The 19548-nt window shown below is 46.2% G+C and overlaps 1 long non-coding RNA gene across 2 annotated transcripts in view; it reads left to right on the top strand.

The window, feature by feature from the left end:
- The window catches only part of LOC116519371, a 30706-nt gene extending 17009 nt beyond the window's left edge, over positions 1-13697 (top strand). The window contains exons 1-3 of one of the 2 annotated variants that reach the window (XR_004256645.1): positions 8337-8395; positions 11595-11626; positions 12332-13697. This is a non-coding gene — a long non-coding RNA (uncharacterized LOC116519371). Of the gene's footprint in view, positions 1-8336; positions 8396-11594; positions 11627-12331 lie in introns of those variants that run through there. The other variant, XR_004256646.1, reaches the window with a different exon arrangement.
- The last annotated feature ends 5851 nt before the right edge of the window (positions 13698-19548 follow it).

Raw genomic sequence — 19548 nt, 5'->3', positions numbered from 1 at the left:
CTGGAGCAAGAGGCTTCCAGAAGCCATCAGGGGCAGAGGAGGCCGGAGGGAAGCCCGGAGGGGCAGCCAGGGAACATTAGAAAGAGGCCCAGAGCGGCTCCTCCCTGATTTCCAGGGAAGGTGGAAGGGCGGCCACGGTCTCTTACGGGAGCCCCTCTCACTAAATCAGGCGTGAAGCCCGTCTCCCTTCTGGGGCTGACGGCAATGCTGCAGGATCGCTAAGAACCCTCAATGGCGGGAGGGGGTTGTTAACCGAGAGGTCGTTGTTTCCCAATCACAGCAAGATACGCGGACTTCAACTCCCAGAATCCCCCAGCTGCTCAACAAGCGGAAGGCGCGGAAGAGCGAAGTGCGGCTTCTTGGAAGGCAAAATGGAAATCGAAGGGGCGGGTTTGGGCAGCCCCTCCCCCTCTTGCGCTCCAGAGCCGAGCTGGGCCGGGTCGAGCGCGAGGGCAGGAGCTGCGTCCGACCACGGCGGCAGCCTCGGGAGGCGAAGGGCGGCCGGGAACCGGCCTTCTCGCCGCTGCAGCTGCAACGCCCTCCAGGGGCACCGCCACCGCCGTAGAGGCCCGCCTCGCTCGCCGGCGCTCCCGGGGGTGGGAGCGCGCGACAGGCTAGAGCCGGGGGTGGGGGGAGGGCGGGCGCCGGCGGCCCGCCTCTTGCCAGCTGGTACCAGTCCCCGCCCGCCCGGCCTCAGGAAGGGAGGGGGCGGCAGGGGCTTGAGCCAGAGCCTTAGGCGTCCCCCCAGGAGCTCGGCCAATCGGGGGGGGGGGAGCCCAGCTGCAGCCTCCGGACAGAAGCGGCTGCTCGGACGCGTCCAGCCCAGGACGCCTCTCGCTGGAGGAAGAGCGCCCCTCCGCCTTCTTCCCGTCGGCGGTGGCGGAGAGCGGCCTGACCTCCTCTGTGCAACACGGAGATGATTTCCCTCATCCATCCACTCACTCTCTCTCTCTCTCTCTCTCTCTCTCTCCCTCTCCCTCTCCCTCTCCCTCTCCCTCTCCCTCCCTCCCTCCCTCCCTCCAAGCTCAGCCTGCCCGGCGGAGTCTGACTTTCCAGTCATGTCTAAGGTGACCAGATTTTCAGATTGGTAAAGGGACACCATTGACAGGGGGAGGGGGAAGGGGGGGGGGCTTGATTAAAAAATTTATTTTTTGTCAAAAGGTCACCCCAGGACACTGAAACCAGCATAAATACGAATCTGTTGCCAAACAAAAATTTGATCACGTGACCATGAGGATGCTGCAACGGTCACTAAGTGTGAAAAATGGTAGCAGCGGTCGCTAAGTGTGAAAAATGGTTATCAGTCACTTTTTTGAATGCCATTGTAACTTTGGTCACTAAATGTTTTCCCCCTCCTCGAGACACCTCACTTCTTCCTTCATTCCTCTTGCTTATCTACCTTCACCTTATCCATCTTCTGCTCTTTCCCTCTCTTCCTTCCTTTCTCCTTCCATCCTCTCTTCTTTCCTCACTCACTCCCTTCCTCCTTTTCTCTTCCTTCCTCCTTCCATTCTTTCAGCTTCATTTCTTTTGCCTATCTACCTTCTCTGTCTTTCTGCTCTTTCCATTTCTCTCTTCCTCTTCGCTTCTGTTCCTTCCTCCTTCCCTCCTTTCCTATTTCTTCCTTCTTCCTTCCTTCTGCCTATCTACCTTCACCTTCTCTGTCTTTCTGCTCTTTCCCTGTCTTCCCCTTTCCTCCCTCCCTCCCTTCTTTCCTTTCTAGTTCCATTTTTCTTCTTTCCTCTCTCCCTCCCTTTTTCTTTTTCCCTTCCTTCCTCCTTCCTCTTGCCTATCAACTTCATCCTCTTTGTCTTTCTGCTCTTTCCCTCTCTTCCCCTTTTCTTCCTAGCTCCTTCCCTCTTTTCTCCCTCCCTTCTTCTTTTTCTTCCTTTCTTCTTCCATCTTCCTCCTTCTCCTTTCATTCTTTCTCCTTCCATCCATCTTTTCTCCTTCCATCTTCCCCCCCCCTCCCTTCTTCTTTTCCTTCCCCCCTCCCTCCTTCCTTCCTCTCCTTCCCTTTCTCGCACACAGGAAGGGGAGGGGGGGCTTTCTAGTCACTTTCACAGCATAATTTCTTTATCTAACTTTTAAAAAACAGTGTGCAAATCAAACTTGAGATTTTCGTAACTTGCGAAGCACCAAGTTATTATCTTCTGTTGTTGTTACAAATTTGCAGCTACTCCATTCTTTCCGATAGGGAACTGCATTTCCCAAGATGCCTCAGGTCCTCAAAGCGCTGAACGCGGTTTGCAATTGACTCCAGCGAGGCCCGGTAGCCGCCGGCTGGGATGGCTGTCAGGGCGCTGACGGCGGAGCAGACGCGCTGTTTGTTACTGCTTCCAGCAATCGAGACGGACGAGGGAAGCGGCGGTGGCGGACGTCGGCAGCGACTGTAAGGACCGCTCAGGCGAGGTGCAGAGGAAGAACGGAAGGTCCCTCCCGCCCACGACGATGGCTCCAGCCATGGACGAGCAGGCTGGCCCCGGTGTCTTCTTCAACAACAACAACAACGCGCTGCTCTTGCTGCCACCTCCGGGTGGGAAGCAACCACGCCTCGCGGACTCGCTTCCCAACGCAGCACAGGCGCTGCACAGGTGTGGTTGCTTCCCACCCGGAGGTGGCGGCAAGAGCAGTGCGTTGTTGTTGTTGGGGCCAGCCTGCTCGTCCATGGCTGGAGCCGTCGTTGCGGGCGGGAGGGACCTTCCGTTCTTCCTCCGCACCTTGCCCGAGCGGTCGTTACAGTTGCTGCCGATGTCCGCCACCACCGCTTCCCTCGTCCGTCTCGATCCCTGGAAGCAGTAACAAACTGGGTGCGTCCGCTCCGCCGTCAGCGCCCTGACAGCCACTCCAGGCTCTGGAAAAGGTGGAGGTAAAGAAGGCGGTGGTGGCGGCGGCGGGGGGACCCGCAGCTCACTTCCCACCACAGCACAGGCGCCGCCAGCGGGCTTGCTTTGGCTTTGCTGAACACGGGGGCAACTGACACTAGTTTGAGCGGCCGCGGTCGGCACAAACTATCGTCAGTCGCTCCGTGCTCATCAAAACAAGTCTGCTAAAAGGGCCACAGTTCCCCATTCCTGTTCTAAAAAAGCATCAAGGAGCGAGACCACATGGAGGTACTGCTCAGCACACGCTCAGCCCCGCTAGCTAGTCCCAGCGAGTAACATTAGGCAAAGGGGCAGAATAGCCTGACTTTAACTTGCTTCTTTGACAACTCTTCTGTCCCAAAGAACAGGAGAAAAGAGTCTGGAATTTAGCCCGGCCACCATCTTTCTGCATTACAGGAAAGCGATAATAACGCACTGAGCATTAATCTCGTGGAGCCTCCAGAGAACACCAGGGCTACGGAAGGAGGCAAAAGACGCTCCGAAGCAAATCGCCTTTCTCCTCTCGGCACTCTCCATTGCTGCGCTCAATATTAATCGATAAGCCAGGCTGAAGGCACTTCTAAATTTGGAATCCATACTAAAACTGCCAGAGAAATCTCAAGACGCCTGCAAACTAGCCCGCTACCGCACAAGAGCACTCAACCAACTGCCGCCGTTTTGAATGGGGCCCGCCGAAAAGGCTGCCGGGAAACAACGTCCGTCCAGAGACTTCGACGTTTGCAGAACTACATCTCCCAGCATGCAGTGGGAGCTCCTCGCGTTGTCCATTTTAAAATTACATTTCCGAGAGGCTTGGGAGCAGAAATGGTAAAATCGATTTAAATCTGATGCAGACAGTTCAGAAAGTGGTAGTCCTTCTCAGGGCAGCCCGCCCAACTCCGCAAAGGGGGAGAAGGAGAGGAGGGCCGTCTCCTCCCCCCAGCTGCCCTACTGTGGAGGGACAAAGGCTAGTGGAGGAGGCGGGACGGGGAGGGGACCCAGCCGGCGGCCTCCCTAGAGAGGTTCGTCTCCGCGTCCACATGTGGAATTCACTTCACCTGGGCAGCCAGGAGGCGGAGCTGGCGGCTATGCACTGGGCCGGGTGGCAGAATCAGGAGGGGGCGGAGGGGTTGCCGGCATCACAGCGCGAGTCACTCGGCGCACCCCACTGTGACTGGCGGGGACAGCGATGAAAGCTCGGGCTCCGCTCCTCCGTCTGGGGCTGTGGCTAACGGGGGCGGCCAAGCGCTTTCCTCAAAAACGGCACTTCCCACGACCTCCCGTCCCTCCCCGCAACTCCCCAGATTTTGAAAGCTGGGTGTGTGTGGAAGGCGGGGGTGCGGGTTCTCCACTGCCGGTGTCTGCGTTTTCCTTCCTCCCACCCGCACCCCCGCCTTCCACACACACCCAGCTTCCAAAATCTGAGGAGTTGCGGGGAGGGATGATCTTCTTCCCCTCTCTCAGGTTGCCCAGTCCCCCATCCCCAGTTCCTCTCGTGAGTAGCTCGCAAGGGAAGGCCTTCCCGAAGCGGCGAAGCCTCCCAATTCCCACCAGCACCGCCGGAATTACTCACCAGGGCAGTGCAGCAAAAGCAAACGGCGAAGGCGAAATGAAATGGAGACTCGTGAGAGTCGCGACTCATGCGGCGTGCTTAAGCGTACTCCAGCCAATCAGTGAGCTGGCTGGGATGGAAAATTTTAAGCACGCCGCTTTTTCCATCCCAGCCAGCTCACTGATTGGCTGGAGTCCAGGCAAATCAGTGAGCGGCAGGCTGGGCTGGCTTAGATTTTTAGTGTAGATGGAATAGATGGGGGAACGGAATGGAACGAGCGAGCTAGTGGCAGCTGATGATGGGCGGGGGAGCCAGCGAGTGCCAAAATAAAGTGGGGTTTTTTGAGAACCGGGCGGGACGCGGGAAAAATGATGAAAAGTCGTGCCTGTCCGGCCAGATGCGGGACACCCTAGTCATGTCGTGTTTGTTTCTGAAGCTGATGTAGCCTCCCCTCTCCCCTCTGTGACTCTGGAGGCAACCAACGTTAAAAAAGGAGACCGCAACAAACACCTTCGGCTTATTTTTCCCTTAGTTTAACTTGGCCTTTGCCCAAGAATTTTGGATCCCTCTCTGTCTCTCTCATAGGCACCTTCATTCAATTGTAAGTGGAAGGTGTTTCATCCGTCACACCCACGAACAGAGTTTTTTCTGTTTCTCCATGAGATTGCTTTCATCTCAACCTCAGTTCATGTCTTAGTGGAAGAGCCAGACAGGGTGTATCCATCAACTGTTCAGAAAACAAAAAAAGATTAAAAAATGTAAATAAGGCACTTGCAAGGAATAAGATAACATCTATTGGACAGACCAATCAACTTGCCTGCTGCACAGCACTGGTTCTTAACAGGAGATGTGAGCTTTGAAATTAGAAAACCAAAAGCAGAATCATATGCCAAAGTGGAAGGTCAAAATAACTGATGGTCAAAATAAAGACATTAAGATCAGGTGCAAATAATGTAAAGGACATGAAAGACCAAAAATTGAAGAATGGGAGGACCAAATCTAGTATAAATCACATGGAACAATTAATAACAGCAGAAATGTTTAAACATCAAGTGAAAAGAATTAAATACTGAACACCTCAAAATGAACAACTACATGGCTTTTGACTCAAATATCTGACTAATTTACAAGATTAGCTAACAGCTTAAAATTGCATAAAGACTACATCAGTGATTGCTTAGTAACTGACAAAACTGATTCAAAAGGTCTTGGCAAAATGGTCACACCAGAAACAAAGGTTGATAATATGATTGCATACAATGCTTATATTTCTTATGGGCATAATAGCAGGTAACTTGCCAGATTTTTTAAGAAGAAAATAACATTCAGTAGAGCAGAAAAGCAACAAAAGGAAAAGCAGATGTATAAAAGATCAACTTATGATTGATAAAATGGTTTTGGAGAATTGACAAAGTAAACTAAAAGGTCTGTATTGCTTATGAAACAGCATTTAATTCATTACCAGATAGTTGAATAGAAAGAGTGCAGAGAACAACAACAAAGCTGATTAGGGGACCAGAGACTAAAACATGATGAATAGTTGGGGGAACTGGGTATGTCTAGTATAACAAAGAAACAGACTGGTGAGACATGATAGTAGTCTTCCAATATTTGAGGGACTGTCACAGACAAGACGGGGTCAATCTATTTTCCAACGCATCCAAGGGCAGGACAAGAAGCAACTGGTAGAAACTTATTAAACTAATTAAAGAGATCTATAACAAAAGAAATTTGCTGACAGTGAGAACAATTAATCTGTGGAATGATATCTAGAGATTCTCAGTTATGCAGGTCATAGTTGTCTCAAAGGTGCTTTTTCAAAAGGCAACGACTTCTTTTTTCCTTGAGGAGGAGGAGGAAGGGGAAGAAGAAGAACAAGAATAATAACTTCTTCCGCAAGGAAAACAATCGTCCCGTTGCCTTTTGAAAAAAGCATCTTTGAAATAATCAGTAGAATGGCTAGTTTCCAAAAGTTGTGGGTGCTCCATCACTTGGCAGCGGATCTCCGGAGTTTGGAAGCTGGTTATGGTCTTGTCAACATTAGGAGAGGCAACTTCGAGTTGATTCATTATCACTCTTATTGTTTGTCATTACTAGGATCTCAGTTTCAATGATTTTGAAGAAAAAAATATTGGCTACCAAACAACTAAAATAAAATAAAATATCATGTTTGCCTTATGATCTGAAGTTTTGTGGAAAAACAAAAAATAAAAATCCATTAACAAATACCACAAGAATTTTTAGCAGAGATATTAAATTTGGCATAAAGAAATATAACATTAAAGTTGGGTAAAATCACAAAAGGTAATGAAATTGAAATGCCAAATGGCCAAACCATCAGGAGCCATCAGGACAAAATAGCAAGTATCTGATCATTTTACAGTTAGATAACATCAAGCATGGACAATCAAAAATACATGGGAAAGGTACTAAAGATAAAATTGAACACTGGAAACACAATCAAAGCCATCAAACCTGGGCCATACTGGTGATCTATTACACTGGTGGGGGAGGCAGACAAATGGCTTAATGACGCTGCCAACCAGAATTTGTCTCCAGTCCAGCAGTTCAAGCCTGGCTCCATGAGATGGAGTGAGCTCCCATGCTGGGTCTCTAGCTCCTGCCCACCCAGCAGTTCAAAATCATGCAATATTGCAAGTAGACAAATGGGTACCACTTTGGTGGGGAAACCTAGCTGCATTTGTGTTTGCCAGCACTGGACCTGATCAGATGCAAGACATTTTAACCGATTACATAAAAGACAGAGAAGAAGAAGCATTAATGCAAGTTAAAAATTGGAACTTAATTTTTTAACTTGCAAGTTAAAAAATTGGAAATTGGAACTTACTGAATGTACAGGAAACAATACAAGTATATTGAAATAATGTAATAAAGACACCAACAGATTGCTGGCAAGGAAAAGTATTACATAGTCAATTTCTACAAAAGACCCAGGAGAAAGGGGATAAAGGTAAAACCCGCCAATGACTTACAACTGGAACATTAAAAAAAGAAACTGAAGGCTTCATTTTGGTTGCTCAAAAGTAAGTAATTTGAATTAATGCAACCAAGGGCAGAATTGAAAAATCACATGATTCAAAGTACAGATTGTGCAAAGAAGCAGAAAAAACAGGTGATATTCTCAGCTCATGCAAGAAGATTACACAAACTGATTATTAACAATGACATAACACAGTTGCCAGGATAATTCACTGGAACAGCTATCAAAATTATCATATATCAGTAATGAAAAATTAGTGGCAACATAAGGTTGAAAAGTAGTAGAAAATGAGCAGGTTAAAATATTGCAGGATTTCCAGATACAAACTGATAAAATTGTGGGTCACAATGCATTAAATTTAATTGTATTTGAAAAGAAGAAAGTATGGATAATTGATGCAGCAATATCAAGAGATAGTAGAATAAAGACGAAGAATTCTAGAATGATATAGAATTCTTTATTGGCCAAGTGTGATTAGACACAAGGAATTTGTCTTTGGTGTGTATACTCTCAGTGTACATAAAGAAAAATAAAATAGAATACATTCATCAAGAATCATAAGATACAACAGTGATAGTCATACGTTACTAATAACCAATCACAAAGTAACAAAATCTGAACATTGAAACTGGGAAATTATGGCATAAGCCAACTATGGTGATCCGAGTGGTCATGGGCACATTTGGTATCATAGCAAACAATTTTTTTTTTAAATAAATGTTTTTTAATTTTAATTGAAACAAGTACAGCATCTTTCTTTACATCTGTAGAAAATGTATCAATCGATTACAGATCCTCCACGGTCAACAAACATAACTCATATTAAGCATTATTATATATCCATTTTCATTTGACAATCTTGAACAGCACATTTATACATTTATGTATTTATCACATTTTTTAACCATCCATCTTCCTCAGAGATCCTTTTGAAGGGCAACAGCTAAAGAACTGGCAGCTGCGATTTCACATTGTTAGGTACATAATTTATTCAATTTATATGCCATCCAACTCAGTCATTCCCTTGAAAGATCTGGGTGAAGAGCCATGACTTTGGGGTTCTTCAAAACACTAGTAGGGTGGAACCCACTCAAATTTTGGGGGCAGCCTCAATCCAGAGAGCAGGTGCTGCTACAGAGAAGGTGTGCTTTGGGGTTCAGGCTATTTATTCGGTGGGACTCAAAGTGTACCAACCCTGCCAGATTGAACTGTCCAGGCAGATCCTATAGAAAGCAGTTCCTCCAGGCCATGTGTGTCATAGAAGGTTATATAGGCAGTGACCAGCACCAAGAAGCAAACTGGCAACCAGCACAGTTCACAAAGCAGAGGGCAATTGAGGCGTGACCCGTCAAAACCGCGGTCCACAAAAGCGCGATCGACGAAAGCGCGCATTTGACGTCATCACAGCGCGACAAAAAAATTAAAAATTGAAATAAAAATAAAATTAAAGCAAGCCGATTCACATAAAGGTAAGGGTTAGGGTTAGGGTTAGGTTAAGGGTTAGGGTTAGGTTTAGAGCGTTAGGGTTACGTTTAGCGTTAGGTTAAGGGTTAGGTTTAGGGTTAGTTTAGGGTTAGGTTAAGGGTTAGGTTTAGGGTTAGGTTGGGGGGGATTAGGGTAAGGTTTTCGCTTTATTTTTACATTTTTCGATCACAGCGTGATGTTTTCGTCACACTGTGATGACGTCAAATGCGCGCTTTCGTCGACCGCGGTTTTGTCATCCGCGGTTTTGTGGTGGAACCAATTGAGGCATGCCATCACAGCCAGTGTCACCGCATTCTGGACCAGCTGAAGCTTCTGGGGCTCTTCAAAAGCAGCTTCAATAGAGCGCATGGCAGTAGTCAAGCTGTGAAGAGCACCCCCGATCTAGGAAAAGGGGCAGTGGGCACTTCAGATATAGCTGGGCTCCCAGCTACAGCTGGGAGTCCAGGGAAAAAACAAACCCCAAATGCACACTCCCTTTGATTGGGGAAGTGCCTCCCCACTCAAGATCAAAGATGGAATCTCCCCACGTCTGGCAATCTAGGTCAGAGACAATTCCTCCTCATCCCAAAAACTGGGACACCTTTCTTGGGAGCTTGGAGAAGAAACAAGAACTTTACGATTCAGAGCAGGAGTCAGAAACAACACTGATTAGGGAGTGTGGAGGGGAGTCCAAAGAGCAGATTGTTTCCTGAAAAGGACAAAAACGAGAGTTGTAATAGCTTCATGACTAACTCATACAAGGGTCAGAACTGAGTGTGCGCATTGCAGTTGCTGGTCATAAAAGAGGCAAACTCCAAAGAACAAGATAAGAGATGTGATGGAGCAGTTTCCAAGCTTATCAAGTGCACCAACAGTTACTCCTTTGTGCTTATCCAGGTGGACAGAGAAAAACTCTCACACCTTCTCCAGCCCTCTTTCCATCTCTAAATTTAGAGGCCCTCCAACTCCAAAAGGTTCTGGGCAGCATACACTTTAAAAAGTAGAGAACAATATCAGAGAAAAATACTAACAATAATAGAGAAAAATAATCACATATGTCCAGGAAGTGGTACAGGAGATAGTCTTAGGTAAACAAGTGCCACAAAATTTGGCCTTGGCTTGGAGCTGCCACTGTCGCTGTTGTCTAACTCGGGAAGCTCCACAAATTCAGTTTGGTACTTCTGCTGTATTTATGGGATGTTCCCTTGGGGAGGGTTATTCCAGGAGCAGCAGCAGTGAGAGACAGAGAGACTGTGTGTCATGCAGTCCAGATTGTAGGATGCTGTCTATAATTGGTGTTTGGATGAAATTTTCCTCAGCTGTTCTCCTTCCCGTTCTTATTTGCATGTATCACTTGCTCAGCTTCTTGAACGGCCACCTCCTTGCTTTACATCTCTTTGCAAATTTATCAAGCCCTCAAAATAATGTGTGGAGCCCAGCCGATGCCACAAGGGGACTTGCTGAATAAATAAATGGATGGATGAAGCAATTAACACAGGAAGTCCAGCTTGTCTCAGCATTTATTAACAGCAATAATAGCTTTTAGGCTTATATACTACTCCATATTGCTTTACACCAGTGGTTCCCAAAGTGGGTGGTACTGCCCCCTGGGGTTGGGTGGGATGACTTAGGGGGTGCTAAGAGGCAAGGGGGATGGCAGGGGGGCGCTAAGAGGCAGGGGGGGCGCTAAGGGGACAACCCGAAGGGGACATCCTCCCAGCAGCGTCTCAGGCACCTTTCTCTCTTGCAGCGCAAGGAAGCGAAGCCAAATTTGTTTAACCTCCGCTCCAGCCTCCCCCACCCTACTACATTAAGATCCCCACACTTCCCATTTCTGCTGGAGATTACTTAACCCCCTCCTCTCTGTGGCAGCCCCTCAAATATTGGAACCCTGCTATCATGTCTCCTCTGGTCTTTCTCTTCACTAGACTAGCCATGCCCAGTTCCTGCAACCATTCATTGTATGTTTTAGCCTCCAGTCCCCTAATCTTCTTGGCTGCTCTTCTCTGCACTCTTTCCAGAGTCTCAACATCTTTTTTATAGTGTGCTGACCAAAACTGGATGCAGTATTCTAGGTGTGGTCTTACTAAGGCTTTATAGAGTGGCATTATACCTCCCTTTATCTTGATTGTAGCCTTCTGTTAATGCAATTTAGGATGCATTGGCATTTTTGGCTGCTGTAGCACATTGCTGGCTCATATTTGATTGTCCATTAAGACTGCAAGATCTCTCTCACAGTCCCTGCTATTAAGCCTGGTTTCACCCAATCTATATTTGTACTTTTGGCTTTTCTTGCCTAAGTGTAAGACTTTACATTTCTCTACACTGAATTTCATTTTGTTAGATAGGGCCAAGTGTTTAAGTCTGTCAAGATTCTATTCTATTTATTACATTTATAGGCCACCCAATCCCGAAGGACTCCATGTAGATGCATGTAGATGCATGTAGCGTTTGACCTATCATCTAGGGTGTTGACTATTCCTGTCAGCTTAATATCATCCGCAAATTTGATGAGTTCCCCTTCTATTCCTCCATCTAAGTCGTTTATGAAGATATTGAAAAGTACTGGGCCTAGGGCAGAACCTTGTGGTACCCCACTGCTTACTTCCCTCCATGTAGATGTAGTATCATTAAGGACTACTCGTTGAGAATGATTTGTCAGCCAGTTACAAATACATCTGATGGTGATGCTATCTATCCCACTTTTTTCTAGGTTACCAAGAAGTACGGTATGGTCTACTTTGTGTAAGTATATTATGTCCACAGTATTTCACTGGTCTACTAATTTAGTTACTATGTTGAAAAATCAAGATTGGTTTAGCATGACTATTTTTAACAAACCCATGCTGGCTTCTATTTATTATTTTACTGGTTTCTAGATGTTGGCAAATCTGTTTTTTATTATCTTTTCTAACAGAATTTAAAATTCCTTCTGAATGGATTAGAGACATTTAACAGTTACATTGAACCCAAGGGTACACAAAGGCTTTGACACACACACACACACACACACACACACTCACACACACACACACACACACACAAGGGAAAGAGAAAAGGAAAGGAAAACAGAATTCTTAGGTTTACACACCCTGATAATTCTTAATCTCAGTTAATCATAAATCATAGTCATAAATCTCAGTTAATGTAAATTAGAAAAGGCAAAAATCTAGAAGGGGAGAAAGATCTGTTATTATATTTTTCTTTCCTTTTAAGTACCTTTATTTAGACAAATTGGTTTTCCTGCTTTATCCCTGAGCAAAAGTCCATCTCTTGCATAATAGGTCTGCACGCTTCTTTTTCATTCCCGCCTGGACGGGTAGCCTCTTATAATCCCAGGCTTTTAGCAGTCTCCCCAAAGGAGAGATTGGCAGAATCTTGGAATCAGAGCTTTCCATATTTTCAGTTTTTCTTAACATTAACATTTCCTTTACTCTCCTGCATCCACAGAGTGACCCTCTCCTGGAATCCCCGATCCTGGCATGACAATCTTTCAGCCTTTGCCCCTGGTTAGCCATCTTTTCCATTACCAGAGCAACTAGAGGAGAGATCCTTCCCCTCCCCGGGAGTTTTCTGGAAGGGTGCAGAGCCTCCTCCTCTTCCTTGCATGGGGGTATCGCAGCAGCCAGCTCCAGAGTTTTCTGTTCCTGCAACAGGTGGCAGCATCTGCCTGCCTTGAAATCATGGCTGATTGCAAGAAGCCAGCAACATGGTTAGCACCCAATGAAATGCACCAGAAAACCTGAAGCTTGGAAACTAGACTGGGAAACCGAAGAAATATGCAGGAAGAAAGCAGTGGTGAACTACAGTCCTGCTCCGAGAGAACAACAATGTAATTCTCACTTGCAGTGGAATCTCTTGATAAGAGATCCAAGATGGCATAAAGATGCTTGAGGCGAACATCAGTTTATGTTATTTATATGCTGTGCTGGCAAAAGCTGTTAAAAGACCAACATTGTCCATACTGTTAGCAATGAATACCAGGGGCGGGGGCGGGGGGGCAGGGGGAGAGGCTCAGCAAACATTATGTGAAAGCCTCAAAGGAGCACAGCAGGATTGGCCTCCAGGTTCAGTATTTGCAGACCCCTCTGTGATAACCACTCTATGAGCCCCTTGTGAGACGGACTGTCAGAGGAATGCTGACAAAATAGACTCTGACTTCTGGTCCCGTCTTGAACATGAAAGCATCAGTGATTGCCTCCTACCAGTTCGGCCAAACTGGTAGTGGTTTGGTGGCCTGGCTCCCTGGAACCGGCAGCGACCCAGGCCTGTCATGCTCCCCAACCGATTTCCCGGTCACCTGCCCCACCCCCGCATCCCACCCAGTCACTCCTCACCTCCCAGGCGGCTTGCCTGCCTAAGCTGCCACCTGTAGTAAATTTTTTTGAAACCTACCACTGCTCTGCATGCAGTTCCTTTTTGGAAAGTTCTATATGGGAATCTGGAGGAGGGGAAAAGGGGGGGAACAACAACATAGATGTGAGGACACAATTATGCAAATGCTATGACTTACACATACTTGCATAAGACGCCCTGATCATGTAAATCATCCCTTTTGCCATCATCACAATCAGCTGAGATGTTGCAACTTCTCATCAACTGTGCCTTCCTGCCATCTTCTCTTTGCAGTGGGCCCATCCCTTCTTTTGTCTTCCTTAATAATCTTCCAAACAAGGATCTTTCAGCACGATTCAGTGGGAAAGTTGAATGTGACAACATCCGTAATGAACCCAAAGATCCTGGAACTTGTGTTTGATAGGCAATATATGAGTGAATGATTTCAAAATGCATTTAAAGATTTTTAACAGAAATAAAAGCTAGCACCAACAAAAGGTCATATCTGGTCTGTTGCAAGCATAAAAACTTTATTGAGAGAAGAGAAAGATCTGTCTGAATTGAATCCAACATTTGAAGTATTAGCTATTCTTGCCACCATTGTGTAGTCTGCAAATTTAATGAGTTCCTCTTCCATCTCTTCATCATAAATGATCTAGATGAGGGGATACAAGGAGAACTCCTCAAATTTGCAGACAACACCATGCTGGAGGTGGGGGGTGGGGATTAGCCAACACTTTAGAACAGTGGTCACCAACCAGTGGTCTGTGAGAAAATTTTGGTGGTCCCCAGAAAAATTATTAGCATTTTATTATTGCACTAAATACAATTTCTCTTTTTAAAAATTCATATTAGTGGTCCGAGGGATTTAAAATTATGAATTTAGTTGTCCTTGAGGTTCAAAAGGTTGGTGACTCCTGCTTTAGAAGATAGGATCAAGATTCAGAAAGAGTTTGACAGACCCTATACCAGGCCCTATCCAACAAATACCAGGCCCTATCCAACAAAACGCAATTTGATGGTAAGAAATGTACGATTTGACACTATTAAGCAAGAAAACCCAACAGTAGTACTGTAACTGAGAGGGATCCAGACATCCTAGTGGACAATCCCTTAAATATGAGCTAGCGGTGTGCAACAATTGCCTAAAAACTAATGCAGTCTTAGAGTGCATCATCGGAGGGATAGTTTCAAGATTACATGAAGTGATAGTACCACTTTATACCTAATGGGTGAGACCACACTTGGAATATTGCATCCAATTCTGACACTAAAAAGATGTTGCGATCCTAGAAAGAGTGCCGAGAAGAGCAACAATGATGATACGGGGTCTGGGAGCTAAACCATATAATGAATGATTGAGGGGAACTAGGTATGTCTACTCTAACAAGAGAAGGACTAGGCTTGCTATGATAGCAGTCTTTCAGTATTTGAGGGGCTGTCACAAAGAAGAGAGGGTCAACCTATTCTCTAAAGCACCTGAAGGCAGGACAAGAAGTAACAGGTTTTAAGATAACTAAAAAGAGATCCAGTCTAGAACCAGAGAGAAATTTCCTGACAGTGAGAACAATTAACCAGTGGAACAGCTTGCCTTCAGAAACTCCATCACTGAAAGTTTTTAAGAAGAGATTGGACAGCCATTTGTCCAAAATTGTATAGGGTCTTCTGCCATAGTTGGGGGTGGTGGTGGACTAGAAGACCTCCAAGATCCCTTCCAACTTTATTATTCTATGTACTATATTCTATTGCTGAGAACTAAGCCTTTCCGTGTGAGCTGCTGAGAACTGCTAGAACTATTGAGGCCACTTGCGAACGTTGTGGCCGTTTGATAACGCTATTGTTTCTGGATGCGGTGGAGTTTGTGGGCTTTATCATCTTACGAACCTTGTTGGGCCACCTGTGGTGAGAGGCGGGCAGTGGCCCCCCCGACCACCGGGGCCAAAGACACCTGTTGGAACCTGGAAGAGCAGGCTGAAAACCGTCTGGCTGCCGTGGAAGCGGCTATCGGTGACTGCTGGGGAGGGCCGACCCCCCCGGGATTGCCTGACGCCTCCTCTGCTGTTTGTGCCGCTGTAGGGTCAGGCTAGGGACAGGGTAGGGTTAGGTTAGACTTTAGGGTGGGTTAGTTTAAAATATAGTTAGGATAAGGTTAGGATTAGGGCGAGGGAGGGGGTGGGGTCGCTAGCCTGATGGCCTACCGATGGGCTGCTTCCACAGGTAGTGTCACGGTACAGCTGGGAGTGGGGTTCCCCCCCCCCTTTTACCGTGGGGTTATCCCTGACTCCCGGGTGTTCTTTGCCCCTGATGGGAGGGGGGGTGCTGCTGGCCGCCGTCTCCTGCGGCTGGCCCTACAACTTTCGCCGTTACTCTTTATTGCCCGCAGCCCACTTGACTTTCAGGCCTGCCTGGTTTCGCTCTGGACTATTGTGAACTACTATTCTATGCCCCACTATCCTTGGACTTTGGATATCTGTTCTTCGGGAGGCTTGGACACTATCCCCCGGCCTCCTTGGACTATACAATTGGCTGGACTGCGCAGGCTCATAATCATAATCTTAATTTTTATATATTGGTAAATTTTTATTCGTTTTATATTTTATGCGTATGGGGAGTGCATGGTATGACTGTGACTGATTGAATGTCCCACTTTTATTATTATATTGGTGTTTCTGTTTTTAACTTGTATTGTGGGGGAGTGATTGGCTGTATGTATGGGTTTGTCTGGCGGGCCGGAAGTTTAGCCGGGACCTCCTGCACTGAGTGCTTTGGCAGAAGTGCTAGGGGGACCCGGGCCTGGTTCTGGCCCTTGGTTGTGTGTGTCAAAGGGCCTGCCGATGAATCCGGCAGCTGGGGGAGAGGGTGAAGGGACCACAGATGCGGGAGTGGGCGGGAACATAGGGGTCATAATGGGGAGGGGCAGATATGGCGGGAACTTCAGGGCAAGCCATTACCGGGGAAGGAGGGTTCCCTATATTAGAGGGATCCCCCCTTCCGGCCCTGTGAGTTCCACTCCAAGGCCAGATGGCGTGAGTAGTCAGGACCCTGGTCTCAGGTTGCTGTTGCTAAATGCCAAATCTGTGGTTCAGAAAGCTCCCCTCGTCCAGGACCTAATTATAGACGAGGGGGCAGATCTGGCATGTATTACTGAAACCTGGCTGGGCCCGGAGGGAGGAGTCCCCCTCACAAGAATGTGCCCAGAGAGTTTTCAGATGCTTCATCAACCGCGACCCCAAAAAAGGGGCGGGGGAGTGTCCATTGTTATCCGACAGTCTTTAGTTCCTCGTAGGATCCCTGCTCCAGAGCTTGTCGGGTGTGAGTCCTTGCTGGTGAAGATGGACCTCAAGGGTCAAGTGGGCTTGTTGTTGACGTACCTGCCTCCCAACAGCGTGACAACAGCCCTCCCCTTGCTCCTCGAGTCAGTAGCCGAGCTAGCAGTTGAGTTCCCCAGACTTATGATACTGGGGGACTTCAACTTGCCTTCACTCGGCAACACTCTGATGGAGCACAGGAGTTCATGGCTTCCATGACAGCCATGGGCTTGACCCAAGTAATCCAGGGTCCGACTCACTCAGCGGGTCACACACTCGACCTCGTATTTCTCTCGGAGCAGTGGAGTTGTGATCTTGGTTTGAGGGGTAGTGAGATCTTGCCCCTGTCATGGTCAGACCACTTCCTACTGAGGCTTGACTTTCCCTGACCAATTCCCTGCTGTAGGGAGGAGGAACCGATTAGGTGGTTCCACCCCAGGCGTCTTATGGATCCTCAGGGTTTCCAGACGGCGCTTGGCATTATGCCTGATACTCTCGCCCACAGTCTGGTGGAGACCTTAGTTGCTACTTGGAACTCGGTAGCATCTGAGGCTCTCCACTGGATTGTGCCTTTACGGCCGATCCGCAGCAGTGGATCCAGGAGGGCCCCTTGGTTCACCGATGACCTCCTGGAGATGAAGCGCCAAAAGAGACGCCTAGAGCGCCGCTGGAGGGCCAGTAAATCCGAGTTAGACCGAGCACTTTTGAAAACCTGCATCGGAGCATATCTATCGGCAATATGGACAGCTAAGAACAATCACATTGCCGCTCTGATAGCGTCCGCTGAGTCATGCCCTGCTGCCTTGTTTAGGGTGACCCGCTGAAGGAATAAGCTTGCAATGAAAATGCGAGAATTCCCCCAATCCGATGGACCATTCCACGAATTCTAATTCCTAGGCTGCTTTGGTAATGAGACACACACACACACTGCAGTCTGGGTGAAAATGGTGGATTTCTGGTTTTACCAGAGCACCTTTTATTAGGAAAGTTTAAAGAAGCTAGTTCATCAGCAGTTAGTACAAACAAAGGATTTCACAGTATGTTACAAATCACTTCTTGATAAAAGGATTTCACATTCTATCATTCTACATCCTGGCAAAGAGGGCAGGGAGGAGGAACAAAAGGTTTTACTGTTGCTTTGATAAGGGGAAATGAGGAGGTATAGAATTGTAAATCACATAGAGAGCTACATTAGGCATATGGGAGTGACTGATCTGTTACATGAGGCGGCAAAAGGATGCAAGGCTAATTCTGCGTGTTTATATCTCAGATAACAGAGGCCTTTCATTCCTGTGTGTATTTGTGTATTGCTATTCACATAAACACTTGAAATGAATTCGACTCTCTCTTATCTAAAGCTTTCCCAGGACTGTTTTTTCCATAGGGCTTTTGGCAAATGTTCACTGGGATCAATTCAAACAGTTTATTCTTTTGATCTCAGCTAATTTACCAGGCCAATTATGGGGCAGATCCCCACATTTCCTCCTTTTTTATTTCTTAAGGAGGGGGGGCAATTGCCATGGGTTGTTTCTTTCTCACAAATCCCCCTTCCATTGGATATCCAGGAATTATTAATTCTGATGTGTTGACACTTATTAATAACGCGTTATGCTTCTGGATCGCAGCGTCCGCAATACTTTGCATAGTGGATCTCAATAATGGTATTATGCATAGCAACATAGTTAATCCCAAAAATATCATTCCGATAAAAAATAATCCTTGCTTCCAATTGTTAAAAATACCTCCAAGCCATCCATCAGTGTCCAATATGCCTTTCCAAGTTTGTACAGGAACATGTGCAGTTTGTATCATAGTTCGAGTTATTTTTTCTATTACAATTCCAGAATCATCAATTTGTATACAACAATTACTAAGATTAAATTTACCACACACTCCGCCCTCGGCAGCGAGCAAATAGTCTAAGGCTAAATGATTTTGCATAATATAAGTTCTTGACAATACACTTTCTTTTGCAAGCTTAGTTGCCAATGCAGTTTCATTTGTAATTATTTCTAATACAGCTTGTAATCTAATAATTCGATTAATCATATATATCGGCGTTCTATATCCCCATGATCCGTCTTGTGCCCACGTCGCAGGATCATAATATGCAATAATTCTCTCAGGGGGCCACTCATCATCCTTCCAGTTACCTATTTTTATCCCTTTAGAGAGATCTATTGATCGTTTTCGTCTTTCAAGAGTATCATATACAGGGACTCCCAATTTCTGTTTTTTCTCTATAGGCATTAGGAAGAAGGAAGGTTGAATTGCCCCCAAAATACATGAGCCATACCAACCTGCGGGTAACATATTATAGGCAAAATTACCACATATCCAATATAACCCATCAGGTGAATTCCACATAATAGTATCATTCTCAGGGTCTGAAAGCCCTTTTAACTTAGTTACTTTCAGCAATGAGTTTTCAGGTTGGGTCATATTAGTTTGTGAAACCCAAGTGTTATTTTCCCACTCATTAGAACATTTTAGAAATCCCATAGGTTTATTTCTTTTAGTCTGATTATTTTTATTTCTGGTATAACATATATGACCTATTATATGGGAGGTAACTTGCCAGGTTTCATTGAAGTTATTATTAAAGGTGAAATTCCCTTTCCATTGAGCTATTTCAGTATAATTTGCTTCTTGTACATGCCATGGCCAGCGATCTCCCATAGTGGTTCCTCCACATACAAAACAGTTTTTTAACATAAGTTCTGTAGCAACTTCTTGAGCCAAATTAATAAACATATTTTTTGCTTTTGGAGGTGTAGGTAAATCGTTAAGTTTAGCAATCTCCTGCTCATAACTCCAAAAAAACTTTACTGGTTGATTTGTTAATTTTGTTGCTTCAGTCTTTACAATAATATATCCATAAGGATCCTTCCCTGTTTTATCTATACCAATACCATAATGATAGTATCGGGTACCTAAAGTGCCTGCTACCTGCGCAGAAAGGCAGAGTGGCGTGCAGTGATGGGATTGACAATCAGTAGTGACTGGAGTAATAGAAAGATCGAA

This window comes from Thamnophis elegans, chromosome 16 (genome assembly GCF_009769535.1).
Source record: "Thamnophis elegans isolate rThaEle1 chromosome 16, rThaEle1.pri, whole genome shotgun sequence".
NCBI classification, from domain to species: Eukaryota; Metazoa; Chordata; class Lepidosauria; order Squamata; family Colubridae; genus Thamnophis; species Thamnophis elegans.
The sequence above is the reverse complement of the archived record's forward strand: the minus strand, read 5'-3'. Positions and strand labels throughout refer to the sequence as shown.